The following is a 9,128-nucleotide window of genomic DNA, read 5'->3' as shown; positions in this document are numbered from 1 at the left end:
CTGATGTTGAACATTTTTTGAAAAATTCGTCACTAAGTGTCATTGTTGGATGCTGGATGCAGAAAGTTGCTAACTGGGGTACAGTCAAAGACACCCATGAGTAAGAAGTGTTTGGTCTTAATCTTGTGTCCATTAATTTATTTGGTTTGGGATTCAATAACTGTGAGCAGAAATAATATTGCAACACTCCATGATTAATTGCAAGTACATTTGAGATAACCATCATCTTTACGTGAGATGATTTTTCTTACCCTTTGCACATTAAATGTCTTGTAAAGACCTTGTTTTCATCCTCTTTGTGGGATCCCATCCCACCTGGCAATTCTAGCCTGTGTATCTCAGGAAAACAACTGAGCCAAAAATTTGTGAAGATGTCCAGAGCTCTGTGCTGCCTTCTCATGTATCTGCAGACAATCTTTTGTATGATAATCAAGAGGAAGGATGCTCAAGTGAGTCACTGCACATCTCAAATCCAAGCATAGTAGAGCAAACTGGGGTTACCAGCTATGGTTTTCCTGATAGAAGATCCACCATGAAAGACTAAGTATGATACATACAAAAAGACTGTATTATGAAACTTGTTAAACCAGTAGTTGAAATTTGAATAGAAAACTGGGAGAAAGCACTGGGTATTCATTAGCCAGATACACTGGATACACTAAGGATGGAAATTTACCAGATTGCTGTGTATTGAGAGAGAAAGAATGAAATTATTACAACGCTTTATTTATTTATTTATTTATTTATTTATTTATTTATTTATTTATTTATTTACAAATGTATTTAGTCCTAAATCCAAGCCACTGGATATAGGTTGTGAACTATAAGAAATTCACTCTTGTTTGAAGGACTGGAAAATTTTTATCAAGCAATGTGTCTGGTATTGGGGAAGATGTTTATCTGATACGTAGATGAAAGGTAATGTGATTCTTCTGAGAAAGAAGGCTTAACTTTTGCATTAGTGTTTGCTTTCATTCATTTTAAATTTCTTTTACTTCTTCTTGATTTCTACTCTAGTATTAATTGTGAAAATAATTCTTTCCTCTACAGGAAATGCTGTACCAATACCATACCAATGCTGTTGGTATAATGGAAACATGATCTGGAAAGACTTAAAATGTGGGACATGCCACTCACCATTTCTATGAACAAGTTAGTGGTCTCAAGAGAGAATAAATGTGAAAAAAGTAGCTACTTCCACATGTTGCTCATAGATGCCAGATGGCCAGCTTGTGGTGAGCAATTAATTTGAGTCAGTGACACTATGAGCTAGGTCTAGGTGGGATTTAATACCCTTGTTCCTATGGGGGAAAATGATCTGAGACCCCACCTTTTTCTCTATGTGCCAGCATCTAGTAGAGGAGGTGCTATGACTGGAAACTGATATACTTTGGTAACCTAATTAAAAACAAACAAACAAACAGAAAAAAAAACAATGATTTTGAACAGTGACTTACAGAAAATCTGTGAGGGCATGTCCACAGGATCGAGAAACCTCTGTGCTAAGAAAAACCTGGAATGGTTTCTGTTACCTACTGCAAACCATGGCTGTGCTGTCTCCAGACCCCAGCTGGTTATGTTCAAATGGTGTGAGTGTCCCCACACTTAGCCAAAACCATGGTTTATTTACCTCAGAAATTATGCAAGTGACTCTCATTATTTTATTTCTTAGTTGTGCTTGGCCTCCTTTGTGATTTGCATCTGTTCTGTACAAAGTCAGGGTGGGATCCAGCTGCTCCACAGCCGAGCTGTCAAATGGCTGGCAGCACAAATCCCCTGGGCCATGCTGGTAAAGAAAATTTCTGGCCATCATGACCCCTCCTGGTTAAATTCTCCCCCATTATTCTGGCAGGCGCTGGGTATGTGTGTTTCAGTAAGTTTAAGATCTTTAAACATTTACTTGGCTCTTTGCTTTCTTGTTAGAAAATGGGGAGACAGTCTGTTTCTAATATCTGCCAGGATCTCTTGAGCTTGTGAGATTACCTTTCCCTAAATTATTAAACATCGTCTTTACAGAGAAGGATAAGGAAGAGGTCGAGCGCCATAAGACTGTACCAGAAACTCTGGTCAAACAACTTTGCGTGTTCAAGCTACAGGGCTGTCCCAGGGTCATATTTTCAAAGTGGCTCTGAGGAGTTACATTTTTACTCTTAAATCCCATTTAAAATTAACATCCTTTTTAAACATCCCTCTCTGCTTGTTATTTTGGAAACCACAGTGTTACCCGGTGGGACAGGGAGATGTCTCCTTTCTGCAGGAAGGCCAGGGCCAGGCAGGGACTAACAGTACTTAGTAGCTCAGCAGTAGTGTCAAGTTACTGAAACATTGATCTCCTTGACCCCACTAATTAAAAAGTGCTCTAAACTGTGATTTTGAATCTTTGATCATTCTGTTACTGTCAAATACTTCTTCAGTATTCACACAGCTTTATAGGAGGTGGTGGAATTCAAATATAAGGTTCAAAGATTCCTGTGAAATAAATAAAATATTTTGCCTGATGCAGATGTGATCAAAGATTAAAACATAACCACAGTACATGCAGAATGATTGCGTTCTGTATTTATGACTGGGTTAGTCTTGGCAAATTGTAAATAATACACTGCTGAGAGCAAACAAACATGGCAAAATACTGGGGATCTGGTTTATCAGTATGCTCTGGCTGTTTGGTTCTCCATCAGAGTTTACAGCTGGTTCATGTTGTTGGAGTAATGGAAAGCTGCCAGAAGTTTACAAGGGAATGTGGGTCAGCATGTGCTTTGACTTTTTAAAAATTATTATTAATTTTAAAGGAAAAATACAAAAATCTTTGTCTAAGATCACAAAGCTGACACCAGCCTCTATAGCTAATTTGACATGCCAGACTGACTTTTCATAGGCTTTTCTAGTTATTTAAAATGAAGCTACTCTTGAACATAATTGCTGTAACAAATGTCCATCCACAGGCCGTGCCTGGGGCTGTCATTCACCTTCCCTACAAGCAGCCAGAGGCAAATGAAGCATGACTTACTGCCAGAAAGCAAGCAGTTTGATCTCTGGAATTGGTAAGTTTATTTTGGGATGAAGTCTCTGCTGTCATCCTTCCCTTTCTGTGCTATGTGAGGGAGTTCCCCTGACATGGGAGAATTCACGTTTTACATGGTAGTGGTGTGCCAGTCCCTGCAATTTTGATTTACTGAAAGGTATGATAGTTGTGAAGGGTCACAGTGAAGCCCCACACCTTGTTTTTGACTTGTGGAGCTCCTAATGAAGCTTGTACAAGAGGGAAACGGGAGCGGCCACTCTGCTGCTCCTGTGGTGGGGGATGAGGCTCTGTACTTCAGCCTCCAGAGACTCCACACCAGGTGTGGTTAAGGCATGACATGGAGAACCCAATGACTTTTGTTGTTAAAAAACAAACACCACTGAAGTTTTTATAGGTGAATATTGACTAGTTTCAAAGGGGTTAGTAGCTTTGAAAACACTGATCTCTAGGGCACGCTGAGGCAAAGGTGGCACTTTGGTCATAGCTCTGGTCTCCTGCAACCCATATGCATGCTCTAAAGACAATGAGTTCCCTTATTTGTGATTATATACAGATGACTATATAAATCAAAACCCGTGGCAATATTATTTATGTTACTGCCATAGCTGTTCAATATAAGCTTTCTTTCAGAAACCACTTTTACCTCATATGCCAATAAAGTTGCTTGTCTGTTTCCTCTCATACTTGCTCCAATTCAAACGACTTAGCTTGCATACATACTGTGTTTTGATTGCTTTGACCTAACTCATTTTGTCTAAAACAAATAATGAAGTGATTGCCTCAGAAAGTCTGGTCAGCAGATGGAACTGAGAAGTGTCTTCCAGCTGAGGTCAGTTGTGAGCATTAATCTCTTTAACTGGCACATGTGCCAGAAAAATATATGTGTACACTGGCTCGGCAAGACTTCTGGGGAATGCACTGTCATCTGGTCATCTGCACTGTGCCAGCTGTTGGCTTCTGCTTGGGATTCAAAGCCTTACACTAACAGAACTAAAGGCAAACGGTATAGTTCCAATCATCCAGAAAAAGTCTGTCTGTGATTATTTCTTACTTTGTTGCCCCTTCTATATTAAGTTGCCCCTATACAGACAAAAGCCAAAGAGAACATTGCCAAATCGTACTGAAAAAATGCAATAACTGGAGCGGTTGGTAAGTATGTTAGAACCAAGCAGAGCAAGAGAACCCAGAACAGTTGCAAAGTAAATTCCTGGAATAGGAATTTTAGTTTAACCAGACCAGGAGTGTCATCTCAAATAACAGATATATATTTAAGAGATTTTATGATTTTTGGTTTGTTTGTTCAATTCTAGTTAGTAGGATCCTATTGTAGGAAAACTATGTGTTTATGAGCCTTACTTTACACTTTACACTTCCAAAGTTCATAAACCCACTTTTATAGTGTACACAGCACCATCCTGGTGAGATAAGATCTACCATGGACATTTAAGAGGTGATCACATTATAAATCAGATTCTGTAAAACTGACTAACTGAGAAAATCCAGTTCTCTCTCTTGTAGTTGACACTAGGATAACAAGGATCCTGATATAGGTTGATATTTTTATGGCCAAGCAGACCAGAATGTTAAATCCTTTGCTTTATTTTTTTTGTTTTGTACTCACTCATTAGTGAAAATCAGCAGTACGTGCTTGCAGCCCAGAAGACCAAATACATCCTGGGCTGCATCAAAAGAGGAGTGGCTAGCAGGTGGAGGGAGACCTGCTCTGCCCTTGTGAGGCCCCACTGGGAGTACTGCATCCAGGTCTGGGGCCCCCAGCACAAGAAGATTGTTGACCTGTTAGAATAGGTCCAGAGGAAGGCTACAAAGATGATCAGAGGGCCGGAGCACCTCTTTTATGAAGAAAGGCCGAGAGAGCTGTGGCTATTCAGCCTAAAGAAGAGAAGGCTCAGGAATGACCTCATTGTGGATTTTCAGTATTTAAAGGGGGTTTATAAAAAAGATGTAGAGACACCTTTTTCTCAATCAGATAGTTACAGGACAAGGAGGAATGGTTTTAAGCTAAAAGTGGGAAGATTTAGATTAGCGGTTAGGAGGAAATTCTTCACTCAGAGGCTGGTGATGCACTACGTTGCCAGGAGAAGCTGTGGATGCCCCTTCCCTGGAGGTTTTTTAAGACCGGGTTAGATGAGGCCCTGGCAACGTGATCTAGAGAGTGACATCCGTGCCTATGGCATGGAGGTTGCAACTAGATGGTCTTTAAGGTCCCTTCCAACCTGAGCTATTCTATGGTTTTATGATTCTACGAAAATGAAAAGTGAGATATGACTTAGCTAGGTTTCAGCTCTGAACAATGCAGAGACAAATTCCAGACATGAAAGAATGGCCTTATGTTTAGAAATCATTACAAGCTGATAAGTGCTCTCTCTGAGAGAGCTGGAATAAAACAGTTCTTTGGAAAACAAACAAAACCATTAGAAATTGCTTTCAGAGGTTCTATGGGGAGGTTGCTTGTGTAACTGCCATTTATGTAAATGTTTTTGTTTGAATGAGTGTCTTGACCGCAGCAAACAGGCTACGAAAGGCAGCTGATCTTGTTTCCAGCTGTGAGTTGATCAGTGACTTATTAATTAGCTTTGTAAAATCTAAAATTAGGACTTATTTTTAACTAAACAGAATGGAGTTATTACTGGCATTACTACATAATGTATGCAAATGAGTGTTCCCTTTTACTGTACACAATTCATGAGTTTTTTTGTTCATATTTTATAATTCATTTTTATGGTACCAATGTATGCAGAAATTCGTGCCTAAGAGGGATCCATTTATTTATTTATTTTCCCATAGTGAAGGTGGAGGCAGAGAAGTTGGACTTTATACCAAGCCTTGGTGAAAATGAGTTGAGAGTTTGTTTATCTTTTGATGCATTTCAGAGAAACATCAACAGGAGCATTTTACTTTGGAAGAGCACCTTATCAGAGCTCCTGAAAAGCAAGTGTTGCAATTCTCAAGGGAGACAATTAAATGGGGGGCATTAATTTCCTGCAGAAACAGAAAACATTTGATGTGCTGCAGCAGTGAAGGTTGCTGAAAAATTCCTGCCTATTTCCTGCTTCATGTTTCTCCCCATTAGTTCCCTCATGTAGTTTAAATAAATAAATAAATAAATAAAACTCATTTTGTTAGAAGCAATTGAGCTGGGAGAGCTAGAAATTCAGTTGTGTTGGCAGACCAGAGGTGGCAAAGCAGGCTGGCTGGCAGGTGACCAGTTGACTTTTGAGCCATCAGTGTATTAATTTTTTTTTTTTCCTGGGATCAGGAGAGAACGTTCTAATAATATAATATATTTCTTTAGCCTTCTCTCTTCTCATTCACTTAATCTACATTCTTTAATGTGTTACAACTTGTCCAGGGGCTCTTTGTAACTTATTTCATAACAGGAAAAGCAAATCTCTCCATAATGCTGTTTGTATTTACCTTCCTGACACTACAAACCAAATCTCTATCATAATCACAGTGAGTTCCAGAAGTGTTAAGTTCTCCTGTTGCATTACGTTAGGGTATGAGGAATATAGAAAACAGATTATTTTTGTACAAGAATGATATGACCTGTAGAAGATACAGAATCTGAACTAAGACTTTCATGACCCACCTTCTAGTAATGTTTTCCTTCTAGCAGGGCTCAGAGGATACTGCCAAGGAAGGTCTGTGAGAGATGTGCCTATGTGTAAATTTTGCCACAGTAGATGTTCATTTAATTTCTTGGTGTATTACCTCTCTGGGTAGAGGCAAAGACTCAGACTTTATACACCAGAAGAATCTGGAGCGGGAAAGACAGATATGGGACTCTAAGCTATCGGGTTGAGTGGTCAGTCAGATCACTTTTCTTGGTTGATACTTTCTATCAATCTATCATTTTAGTTCACAGTGTAGCACTAATACCTTTCTAACATTTTTAATAATTAACTTACAAAATTCATCTACAGGCAGAAAATCACGCAAGTAGGTATTTGAGATAAGTTCTTGCCTTCTGTGAAACTGCATTTTAACAGAAAGAAACTCTGTGGAATGGTCAGATACTGTTGTTCTGAAGCCAGTGCAGGTTGTTGAAAACAGAATCATAGAGTAATTTAGGTTGGAAAAGACCTTCAAGATCATTAAGTCCAACTGTCAGCCCAACCTACTAATTCCCATCACAACAACATGTATCTTAGTGCCATGTCCACATATCTCTCAAATACCTCCAGGGATGGAGACCCTCACCACTTCCCCGGTCGGCCCGTTAGAATTCTTCACCACCCTGTCCATGAAGAAATTACGTATATTAACAAACTCACTTTCATCCGTATGACATGGTGATTGTCAAGTAGAGTTAACATAGCCAAAATATTTCCACTATTACTAGATTACAACGAATTCTGTTCATCCACCTTTAAATTATGTTTGGGTTTGTTTCTCATGAACTTTCAGCTCTTGCAGTTTTCTGAGAGTATATTTCCAGACAATGGATTTCAAAACACATTTCTGTGATTTGTCTCAAAGTGCCCACGTATTCCTCTCCTTGTGCACCCAGGCAGCACCACACTTGCATGCCCTGATCAGAGGCATCCTGGTGGGGATGGAGGTTGGAGGGAGAAGAGGAGTCTGTGAGTAGGCTTTGCAATCTCTTAATCTTGGAAGCTTGGTGAAGTTGCACAATATCTAAAACAAAACATGTTTGATGCTATCACATCATGAGTGGAGGAAAGAGCTAAACTGAGGAGTATGTCGATGGTGCATTAAATCTCACTTCTTGTTTTACTTGCAGGGATTCAGTTTGCTGTCTCTGTAAGCACATTTCTGCTGTTTGGTAAGAAACATAAAAATCAAAATAGCTGATTTTTTCAAACAAAAAGTATGCTAGAGATACTTAATATACATTTTCATTTATCCTCTGTTTTTCACCTTTGCTTTGACGAGCAAATTGAGCATTAAAAATGACAATGGCCAATACCATTTCCCTGAAAACCAATATCACAAACCCTATTACAATCATGTGAATTCAGGGTCAGGATATTCATTTCTATTAAGTCCAAAAGGGGGGCTTTCATTTAAATGATTCAAATGGTAAGATTCAAAATATTTAGTTCTTCTAGTATGGCTGAAATATACCTTCTTATCAAATGTTATAAGTTGCCAGTAAAAATCTTGTTAGATATTCATACTTAAATTTAAATATGCTTCCATCTTCTTTTCACAGATTTTTGTCACCTTCCTCTGAAACTCCTGCTGAAATAATTTTTTAGTTATGCAGACAGACAGAATGAAAGCATATGATATACTGAAAAGCTTATCGTCTGTATACATACTTCTATTTTATATAAACATATGTTTAAAAGAGAAAGCCTGGCAATTCTTTCCTTAACTTAAATGGTGTCATTTTTTCCTTAGGAAGTGGTTGACACCCATTCACCCACTGAATGTCTCAGATCTTGGGTGCCAGATGAGAGCTGTTCTAGTCAGTGAGTGCTTTGGAGTGAACCTGACTCAAGAAATTCTTCTGCCAAAGGCAAGCCAGGCTATTGGAAATGTTTGTTAGTCTTGGAGCTGGTCCTGGAGATGATTTCACTGACAGCCAAGTTGAAAGTGGATTGAAACCAAAAGGAGCTTATGATTAGCCCAGAAAATGACATTAGGCTACAGGTGGAAGTAGGAGGAGAAGAAGAAATTTTTTTGCTTTCATCTTATTCTTAAACCTGTGCAGGTCTAACCTGTAAGTTGTCTGTTGGCAAGCAGCTACACCTGTCCTAAATCACCTGGGCCATTTCTATGAATTGTAGAAACATTCAGGATATACAACTGAAGCATGTAACTAGTAATTTTAGAGTACGGTGGAAATAATGGGTTTAGGATATTTTAAAGCAAAGCTTTACATCTTTTTATTTATTTATTTATTTATTTAAAAAAAAGCCCATCAGAGTTCATATTTGTTATCTTCCTCTACTATTTGTCTTTCACTTAATTGCATAAATACTGCCACTTGTCTGAGGGACAGAAAGCATCCACACCACAGCATGATTCATATAATCACATCTGTATAATAGAATGCAATCCCAAGTTAGCTTAGCATTGTGATAATATCTAGTGTCAGCAAGGCTTAGATTCATTT

General features: G+C 38.7%; 1 long non-coding RNA gene across 1 annotated transcript; it reads left to right on the top strand.

Moving 5' to 3' along the window:
- The first annotated feature begins 1,055 nt into the window (after positions 1 to 1,055).
- On the top strand, positions 1,056 to 7,829 carry LOC136790255 (uncharacterized). Its single transcript, XR_010829795.1, has 3 exons — positions 1,056 to 1,235; positions 2,943 to 3,041; positions 7,788 to 7,829. It is a non-coding gene; the product is annotated as an uncharacterized lncRNA (long non-coding RNA).
- The last annotated feature ends 1,299 nt before the right edge of the window (positions 7,830 to 9,128 follow it).

Source organism: Anser cygnoides, chromosome 3, assembly GCF_040182565.1.
Source record: "Anser cygnoides isolate HZ-2024a breed goose chromosome 3, Taihu_goose_T2T_genome, whole genome shotgun sequence".
Classification (NCBI taxonomy): domain Eukaryota; kingdom Metazoa; phylum Chordata; class Aves; order Anseriformes; family Anatidae; genus Anser; species Anser cygnoides.
Note: the sequence above shows the minus strand (reverse complement) of the source record. Positions and strands in the feature narration are given on the sequence as shown.